Below are 10,721 nucleotides of genomic sequence, written 5' to 3' on the forward strand. Positions count from 1 at the left end.
TGAAGTAAGGTTTACCATAGAGAGCTTGCCTATTTGCGTACGGAATTAGCAAAACTAAGAAGAGAAAGATTTTATGTTTAGAGTAACTAGGTGTAACCTTTTTTTAATAATTCTTCGCATGTTTCACTAAAATACCTTCGGGTGTCTCTTCAGATCAAAAAATACGTTATTAAATTCTGTATCATCCGAATACATAAGAAATCGCAAATATTTAGTGGTCAATTCACAATAAGGCAGCATTTAGAATTGATTGAGTGTACCATTTCTTACTTATTTTTTCTTTGTTATCGTGTAAAACAATTTGGCCTTGCAGCTCCCAGGAATTATCTGTCGCTTCAACAGTATTTTGAGAAAACAGCGGTTAATTCGCTTCGTACACTTCTGCAAACCAGACAACTGCATTCTGGTGCCGGGGACAATCTTATGAGACCAGTGGTCTTCTAGACGTATCAAGGAGAGCACGGTCATGGCTGGCGCCAGCTCCCTTTAGCAGCGGTGGTCGGCCCTATCGCCAGAGGAGCTCCAGAAGAGAAGTCCGCTTCACAACAGTTCCCACGGGCTACGGCTCCCATCGGGATACCGTGCCGCGGAAGCCCGATTGCAGGGGCGGTCTCTTAATACCAGATGTCTTTGCAAAAGTGCCAAGAGTGACAGGGCCCCGTTCATTGTTTGTGCTCTGCATAAGTAGTGTCCGGTGCAGACTTCAGTCGTCCAAAGGGGGAAAGACCCTCCTCCCCCCCCCCCCCCGAGCATTCGCACACACAAGTGTTATCCATCGTTTGTAAGATTACGCCGGGTATACCACAAGACGAACTAGAAAGGACACTACAATTGACGTAAAGAGTGCCCCCTGATAACTGTTTACAAACATTATGTGACAACATACAAAGAAGTAAAGTATCATAAACCGTTAATGCAAAAGAAGGAAAGGGGAAAGGTCAGTACTACATCTCAAAAACCTTTCATGTGGCAAGTGTGGCGTTCACGAGGAGTGTTCCAAAAACTGCAACATACGTGTGGTGCGGGCGATGAAAGTAGAGCTACCACATTCCCTTTCGCGCCCGGTCAACTTTGAAAATGCCTCGAGAATCTTTCGACTGAGTGTATTTTTAATTTAAAATAGAATCCTGGTAATGGGGGATTCGTAGTTCGTCGTCTCGCATACCTCGCTTATTTCTTCTTGCCATCTTTTCGGTTCAAAATCGCCATCAACCCTTTGTCTGCTACTTAGACTAGCAGGTAATGGTTCTAAATGAGGGCTTCGTAGTTAGTGGTGCGTGCAGTACAAGCAGAGCTAACATATTCCCCTTCCAGCGAAGATAAACAATGAAAACGCTTCGAAAATCTTCCGTCTGAAAGTACTTTCTGTTCTTAACAGAATAGATGTGCCCTCAATAAGAGCTTCGCAGTTATGCCTGCTGGCTCGCATATCTACGCTATGTTATTCTTTCACTGATACCTCGGCCCGTTTCGAGGATGTAACACGACCGCAATCCAATGGAGTCCCGCTGACAGCACCCTAGGCACAATTGACAAATTTGCGCTTGTGCCTAACCTCGCATGTTCCTTCAGCGGCGCCGCCTTCTATTTTTTCTCAACAACCTTGCACAACCCACCCAGTTTTAATGGAACCATAAACACCACAGGAGCATCAAGTTTGCCCCAACGTTTTTTTTTAGCCCGTGTGAGACGCCTTGAACCTATTTCGACACAGCTGGCCGTCTCTCATACCTCGCTTCCTTCGTGCCATCTTTCCGGTTCAAAATTGTCATCAACACTTTTTTCTGCCACTTAGACTAGCAGAGAATCGTGGTACCAGTTCACTTTAACCGGCCAGTTTGATTGAAAAGCTTTCGTCGATACGGTGGTAGCAAGATTTTGTGACCGCTTGGAGGGCTCTGAGCTTTATGAAATTTGATGCGCACATATGTGCGTATAATCGCAAAATGTCTCAGAAACGGTTACTTCCTTAAAATTCAGCACATGATAAGATAATCAAGCGTAGTATTTTGCAACCATGCTCTTCGTAAGTGGTCACAAAATCCTACTCTAACCATATGGGTGAAAGCTTTTCCAACGAAGTTTGTCAGTTAAAGGGAAGTAGTTACCACGAATACTTGGTAGTCTTAGTGGCGAAAAAATGTTAAAGACAGTTGTGCAGAGTGAAGACGACGGCAACAAAAGAGATAGGCATGACAGAAGACATGCTGTATTGAAATATGTTCGAGGCGTCTCACATTGGATAGAATATGTTGGCGCAAATCTGACGTTGCTTTGTTGTATAGGGCAGCATTAAAACTTTGTGGTTTGTGCAAAGTCATTGAGGTAAAAATAGCTAGCGCCGCAGCACAGACAACGCGTAAGGTCAGGCACCACATGCCCAAATTCGTCAATTGTGTCTATGAGATCGCACTGTATTACGGACGTTATTACATCGGCCAGACGGGCTGATGTATTAATGAAAGCCTTAAAAGCTGGAGACTGCCGCAAGTAATTTGGCCGTGCAGTGTGACAGGTGCAACTGCGAATCCCTCGTTTATAAAACCAATACTCTGGTAAGATCAAGAGATACACTCAGGCGGGAGATTGTGGACACAATTTTATGTTGTCAGGCTGCGAAAGGGAATGTGTAGCCGCCCTTCTATCGCCGAACCATACGCGAGACGGAGTTTTCGGAAAAACAATTGTGGACGCCGCACTTGCGTGGTGTTGTTTCAATCCTTCATTTCAAAGGGATGGTCATGCGACGAAAGTGAGATGAGGGAGAGGGAAGGGAGGAGTAGCCGAGTAGCAGAGACAGTAGTTCAATGAAGGGCATAGAAGAGATCATTGCAGTCAGCAGGGCCAGACTTTGGTTTGTATCTTATGAATCAAGTCAAGTCGGCTTTTAAGACCGGGATATACCCCGATTTGCACTAATCTTGATAAAGCACTGTCTAAACCGGCCACACCGACGGCTGTGAGAAAAGGAGGGTCTTAAAAACGGGGGTCGTCTTGATAGCATCCCGGGGCATAGCGTCTGTGAGTATGGGAAGTACCATATTAAATGATTGAGAGTGGCGAGTATTGTCCTTTCGCAGGAGGGGCAGAAAAGAGGTGGAGATCTTGCTGGGTGAATTCATTTTCTGATGGTGTGAGGCGTGAGGGATGCGTTGGCATTATATTATGAACATTTCCGCAGAGCGAGGTATTAGGGCACCTAGAGCCAAGTTTCCAGCGGGAGTAACAGACACAAGCCGTACCTTCCGGGCATGATATGCGTGGTAAAGTTGAAGATCAGGGTCAAATGACACCCGAGACGCTTCTTCATCCAGGGTAAAGTTACTGGCAGGACACTACCATGCTGCATCGTGTGCAGCCTGGGTGCCCCCATCCGAGTCCGTGTGACCCACCGCCCATACCAAACGGGTAGTGGTCCTATTACAAGGCAGATTGCTGATGATGCGTTGTGCGTCGCGTTCAGTTTGGCGATCACTGAAGGGCTTGCGGAGTTCTCGAAGTGCCTGAGGGGAGTACGTGAGAATTCGACAGCGTGGAGGGGGCGGCGGTGTAATATTGTAAGCCAAGTCATCCAATGCGCTCTGCATGCTCTGGAGTTCTGCTTCCAAGGGAGGCGAACGGTGGCTTGTCCGAGTGACAGCACCGTCCAGGTCCGTCAAGATGAGCAGCGCCAAGCCTGGCCTATATGGGAAGGAGGAAAGCTGGCGTCCGTGTAAATGTCCACTTCATAAGGATTTTAGTCGCGAGGAAGCGCTGACGTGCTTTCTCACAGGAAACAGGTCAGGAACGGGGGATACTGGATCGTCGGTGGTTCACTGTGACAGTCGGAAGTGACAAGGGGGTAGTGGTGGTGGGGCCGACAGAAGTGTCGCAAGAATACGCAAGTCCCAGGCGGAGATTGCAGCCCCTTGCGGCATTAATGTCCGCCGAAAGTAATATTGTCCAAGGTTTTCGTCGAGGAGCTCTTACATGGGAGGCATAGGAGCAGCCCATTCAAGAGCATCTATGTGGTTATGCCTGGGACGTCCTGTGGTGGGGTGGAGCATGGCCCGATAAAGGACCGCTAAGTGTTTCTTGTAAGTTGAGGATGTGTTAAAAGCGGGAGCGCCATAAGGGATGCCACCGAGAGCTATAGCCTGACAGAGTGCAAGGCATGCCGACTTATGACACCGCCAAATGAGAAGCGAGAAGCGGAAGTTAAGTGCAGCGAGAGTGATTAAGACAGATTAAGCGAGAGATTAATTTTGAGAAGCGAGAGATTAAGTGCAGTATTGGCTTCTTTTACGCAGCTGAGTCATCCACCGTAGAACGCTGTTGCGGCTGGCGAGGGGGATGCCAAGAAATCGAATATGGCCACAGTGGGAAGAAATGAGGGTGTCACCGATGTAGGCGGTATGATGCATGCTGGGGGGTGGTTGGTTGTGAACGTGAACCAGTGGAAATTGTGTCTTCTGATGTGCCAATCCAAGGCCAACAGTAGGAAGAGTAGTGCCAAGGCTGTTCGCCGTCGCCTGCAATTCTGTTGCCATGTCCTCGGTGCATTTCTATTCGGCGGCGTCTGCCCAAACTCTGAGGTCGTCAGCGCAGATGGCAAAACGCCCGATGCCTGGAATTACCAAAATAAAAAGTAAAGGTACAAGAACTGAACGGTGTAGAACACCCCTATACATACTGAAGATTCTGGAGATCCATCCTAGATGCGTACTGTGGAACCTAATTGGTCGAATTTCTAAAAAATTGTGGACCCAGTTCAGGGTCCTTTGGCTTGGGATGGCTGCAGCGACCTTTTCAAGGATCGCTGCGTGGCTGACATTGTCAAAATCTTTTCGCACCCCTAAAGTGAGGAAATAATCTGGATTACCAGCACGTGAAATGCGGTTAAGAACGCGGCGTAATTGCCAAAGGCAATCGTGCGTTCCTAAATGAGGGCCGAAGCCAGTTAACGACGAATTGAACCAGCGGCGTACGTATTATAAATAGTAGTGAAGGCGGTTGTACAACTGTGCTCAAAAAGTAATACGATGGGTCTAGAAAAATTGGTTGGAGGTTAGTCAGAATAGAAGGGTATTTGTTTGGCTTGAGTATTGGTGAACCAGTGATAATTTAAGGTCATTAGGAGCGTCGCCAGAGGCACAGTAAGTTATAATGGCGTTTTGCAGTATTAGGTATGCCGACTCATACACGTTACGTAGGTGCTACAATGTGACGCCATCGTAACCAGGGGCGCAGCCAGGGTTTCACTGGTGAATAACTGCCCTAAATTCCCTCATCATGCATGGGACGTCGTGATTTGGGTCTATGTCGGGAACTGTGATGACCGGCAGTAGAGGGTAGGGCCTGGAGAGGAACGACGGAAAAAAGTCCTGATCAGGCGATGTTCTACGTCCGCTGCCAGGTCTTGGAGAGTGAGAGAAGCCAATACCGTTGGTTTTTTTACGCCTGCGCGACAAGCTCCGAAGCGTGCTTCGCAGATTGCATTCCCCTTTCTTTACCGAGCTTGGCACAGAGACTGTACCACTGTCGTTTGAAGAAGATAGTATTGCCGGATGATTTTGTACTGGTGGTGAATCGGAATCAGGTCTCACTGACATTTGCCATGTGCTTGCACGCGCTTAAAATGCTTGCAAGCGTTTAAAGATGTTTTTGAGATGAGCGTCTAGATCAGGTATTCATGAGTTGCATAAATTTTCTTCCGTGGCGCATAATTTTGCGGAGCGTAAGACAGCACTGAATTGTGATATAGTTACATTCTGGTGGTGGGGGATAAAGACGGCGGTTCGAAAAGAACCCCAATCGATGTGCAAAGCGAATTGGTTAGTGCGGTAGTCTTTGCCAAGCAGAGTGAGAGGGATAGAATAATTATCACTTCCTTAATGTTTGGTACAGGTGCTCCATGTGCGAATAACTCCCGTAACGGCAATAGTTACGTCAGGCAAATTTTTCTTCTGCCTGGGACATAGTCCGACACTGGTGGCGAAGGAAGACTCATTAGGGAGAGAAGCCATAATCGGCAGCGACAACCTCAAGGTGTGAACCTCAAGCATCGGGAGAGTCGTAACCCCCACCCCACCCCGCCCGAAGAATTTTTCACGTTGATGTCCCCGCCAATAAAAATGGGAGAGTAGTGATACTGCAAGACAAGGTCCCGTAATCAATAGTAGTTAATAGATTTTTCAGAGCCGGTAACTTCGCGGTAATACACAGGCCCTTAAAATAGTGGTTTTCGATTTGGTAGGCCTACCTGCACATTAAACACTTCGTGATCATTAAAGAATTGACCCGGCACGGACACCTTGCAGTAACTAAGGTCTGATCACTTTAAAATAGCCGCTTGTTCCACCGCTGATGGTTTGGCTGGAGGTGGGATTTTGCCTTGGTTAGTAATTGACATTTCCGAATTAGTTGCGAAGTCTAATTTTCGGCGCGAATATGGTTTCTTGAAGTTAGATAAGAACAAGCAATATTATCGCTTCTTGGCTTGAAAGAATGGCAGGTGATGGATTACAGCTGCGACAATTTCATTGCAAAACGCAGACACCACTGATTGTGAAGGGTACTGCGGGGGGGAATAATCTTTCTTGGCGGTGACCCGCCGCGGTGGTTCAGTGACTAAGGCGTTGCGCTGCTGAGCACGAGGTCGCGGGTTCGATTCCCGGCCGCGGCGGCCGCTTTTCTGATGGAGGCGAAAAGCAAAAACGCCCGTGTGTTCGAGATTTCGGCGCACGATAAAGATCCCCAGGTGGTCAAAATTAACCCGGAGCCCTCCACTACGGCGCGCCTCATCGTCTGCGTTGCGTCGCCGCGTTAAACCCTAAAATCAATCAATCATTTCTTGGCGGTGGGTCGGCGCCATCTGGCACACCAGAACGAGTTTGGATGAAGTTCATCATGGCCGTAGTTTTCTGGGCATTATGTTCTTATCCGCCAATCAAGCGCGGCGTTCTTGCTGGATGTCAGCGCGAATAAATTTCAACACTTGCACAATATCCTCTGTTTCAGTACCACTTTGCGATGTAGTGGTACGCTTAACGCTACTACTACGGCTCTTCTGTTGCTTCAGCATCGAGGAGAGGTGGTTAGAGAAGGCCAAGTTTGAAGGTGAAATCATGGACACAGAGGAAGATTGATTATGAACAGCTGATTTGGCAAGCACGATCGTGCTATGGAGAGCCGTTTGGGCGAGCACGGCGTGGTACACTTGTCGGTATACTGGAAGTTCAGCCTTGAGCAACGCCTTCTCTTGACGAAGCTGGCGAAGTTGAGTTCTAAGGCTATCAAGTTAGGATATTACTGTTCGGAGAATCTAGAGGCGAAGGCGAAAACAAAGTTGGTGCAGGCGCTGCATCGGAGCTTTTTGTGCTTGAAATGCCTGGACCCCGTACACGATCCACCCCTGGTCACTCCATCTCGCACTTTGGAATAGGTACGAGGGGGTGGGTGGGATACAATGCGGATTGGACACGTGACCATTCTTGGACACGTGTCCATTGGATACGTGGGCGGGATACGTGTTGGATTGGACACGTGACCATTGGAGGTGATCATTCTTTTTCCTAGCCGCCAAGAAGGTGTGCGCTCGCATGGTCACCTTGAGCAAGTCCGCACCTACATTTTGCGGCAAACCGGTTCGTGTGGGCAGCACTTCGCCATGTGCCAGATGCTGTGTACTGCGAAGCAGACCACTCACTTGGGCTGGTAAGGAGACACTTTAGCTGGTAATAAGACACCTAACTATAAACATGTTATATTTACCCCGTGTGGGGTGGTAGGGAATTCTAAAGTCAGAACTGGTCGATTTTTTTTAATATTTTTTGCGCCAGCAAGACGTCTGCTTGCTTGCAGTAGATGGAGCTCCCAATTGTTTCATTTCACTCTTCAGGTTGCACTTCAATGGCTACACGTGAAGTGTGGGCATGGTTTCGGGAGTGCTTTATTTCAATAGAAGGGTTATCATACGGGTACCCCGCACGGGGCACCTTGAGTATTCATGGTGACGGTGAGCAGCGACACCGCGGACCCAGAGCTCCCAACATAAGCCGTGTCCAACCATGGCGAGGTGTTTAAAGGTGAAGGGTAGAAGCCGTAAACGGTGGCCGTCGGAGCCTTGGTCAAGCTTAGGCCGATGGGCTCCCTGTAACCTTAACCGATTCCGCCCACTCACACACTACCGCTAGCGCATCCGCAGCTAGACGCTCCAACTCCCGGCGGTGACGTCCCGACACCACAAGGAGCGTATCATCTGCATAAGCTTGTACATGTACACCTGGGGGGAACGTGGTCTCTAACAATTCATGAAGCACAATGTTCCAGAGAAGCGGGCTCAAGGGAGAACGCTGAGGACTACCTATGGACTGCTCAACTGACGCATCCCCCTCCTTAAGACGACACACCACCCTTCGATTACATAAGAAAGAGCGGAGAAGGCAGTACAAGTTAGCGCGGGATAAAGTGGGGGCGTAAGGTCAGCGTGAAGCAAATCTTGCAATCGTTGGCGAAATTGGGCAGTTTCGCTACAATCAGACATATAATGTTCAATGTTCTGTGGAAATTGAACATTATATGTCTGATTGTAGCGAAACTGCCCAATTTCGCCAACGATTGCAAGATTTGCTTCACGCTGACCTTACGCCCCCACTTTATCCCGCGCTATTGCGTAACCAGCGCGCACTAGATATAATTAAGGAGATGGTTGAATTCATTAATCTCTACATGCCCTCAACTGACTGACGTGATTGGACCGCCGGGTGCGGCCTGAGAGCGTTGCCCTTTTTGTATGTCTGTTCGTATTCTGCGCTTTTGCTCTCGCTGTGCAGGTCCCGAGACGCCCTGGTGTTCTGTTCCGGTCAATCCCTTGGACGGGCATGCTCCCGTCAATCCCCCCATGGACGCAGATTCCCCTGCTGCTGTCTGCTCGGCCTTGGGTCCCGGGACGCGCTGGTCATCTGTTCCGGGTTCCAGCGCGGGACCCGGGAGTTTGAGTTGGCTGCTCGGGCTCCTGCTGTCGGTTCCTGCGTGGACCCCATCTGCCTGCGGCTCGCCATCACCGTCCCCTTAATTTTTGGTCGGATTGGTTGAGGCCAGTCCCATCACCATGGAGGGTGTTTTTTAGTCCAGCCAGGAGAAGGAGGCATGGTTTTTCACCCTCCAGGGATGGGCTAGTTTATCCCTCTCGCGGTCCCCTTAATGTTTGGTCAGGAGAGGACGAGACCAGTCCCATCACGATGGGGGGTGTTTTTAGTCCAGCCAGGAGAAGGAGGCAAGGTTTTTCACCCCCCACGGATGGGCTAGTGCACCCCTTTACATTGGCTTTCAATAAATGCCGCTGTTTGCCGGGTACCTCCCGAGGCTGTGGTTAGCGATGATAGATCAGGGAGTTAGTGGAGGGGAGATTCATTGGGGAAAGGGTACATTTATGTGGGAGTTGAATTAGTTCAGGTGGCGCCACCCCTGCATTTTGAAATCACTTTCTCATGGGACTGGGTTGTGTTGTCTTCTGTCGTGAGTTGCAAGAGCCCCGCTTTTCTTTGCTTTTCTACCAAATTGGCTTTACTTGAAATTCACATTGGAGCATACCTCCCAGTTCATTTATTTCTCTAATTGGCTTTAACCTGTGATAGCTTTGCTGGTGCAGGTTTTGTTCCATTTTCATTTATTTTGCTTTCATTACACAAGGGAACAGGAATTTGTTTCTACTAGGCAGGGAGCTCCGGGACGTCTTTGACTACCAGGGTAAGGTCAAAGGAGAAAGTATCCCCGTCTCCCTGCTTTCCAATGTATCACATGGCATTTTCCAAACCCCCCTCCAAACATGATCGGCCCCCGAAAAGGGGCCGCACCGAAGCTACATTCCCAACCTTGCCAACAATTGCACCCCAAAAGCCAGATAACTATCCGCGATTCTTGATTGTTGAATCTCTTGACAAGTCGAATCCTATCTCCTCCCAATCAGTGTTCCTTATCAACAAATTCCTTGAAGGCATTCTGGGCAAGTCTTTCAAAGCCAAGAAACTGAGAACCGGCGAAGTCCTTGTCGAGGTGAACACTCACCAGCAAGCCACAAGCCTCCTTGCCCAGAATCTCATGGCAGATCTGGACATCAGAGTCACACCCCACCATAGCCTCAATAGCTCTCAGGGTGTGATTTCTGAGCCAGATCTGATAAATGAGACAGAAGCCGATCTGCTCGAAGGTCTGAAAGGCGAGGGCGTGACGGCAGTGAGGCGCATCACCATGCAGCGAGATGATAAGCAAATCATGACAAAGCATATAATCTTAACATTTCACAGTTCCACACTCCCCGAATCCATCAAAGCAGGTTTCATTCATTGTTCTGTCCGGCCGTACATCCCGAACCCGCGGCGCTGTTTTCTGTGCCAATGGTTCGGGCATGGCACCACCTCCTGTCGTGGAAAAACAACGTGTGCGAAATGTTCATCGCAAGATCATGAGACAGATAACTGCCAGGCTGGACAATTATAGTGCATCAACTGTCATGGACCTCATGCTGCGTACTCCCGCACGTGTGAAATGTTCCAGAGAGAAAAAAAAATAATCAACATCAAGGTAAGAGAAAACATCACTTTCCCAGAGGCGCGGAAGAGGTTCGCCTCTTTCCCTCTGGGGAGGTACGCCGACGCAGCTCGCCGGGGGGCGGAGCGGCGTCTGGTTTCCACAGGTACCCAGTTCAGCGAGTCCGACCTGGTCCCTGCCCCGCCCCCCCC

Source organism: Haemaphysalis longicornis, unplaced genomic scaffold (assembly GCF_048455015.1).
Source record: "Haemaphysalis longicornis isolate Haplotype H1 unplaced genomic scaffold, Haemaphysalis longicornis Haplotype H1 scaffold_10, whole genome shotgun sequence".
Taxonomy (NCBI): domain Eukaryota; kingdom Metazoa; phylum Arthropoda; class Arachnida; order Ixodida; family Ixodidae; genus Haemaphysalis; species Haemaphysalis longicornis.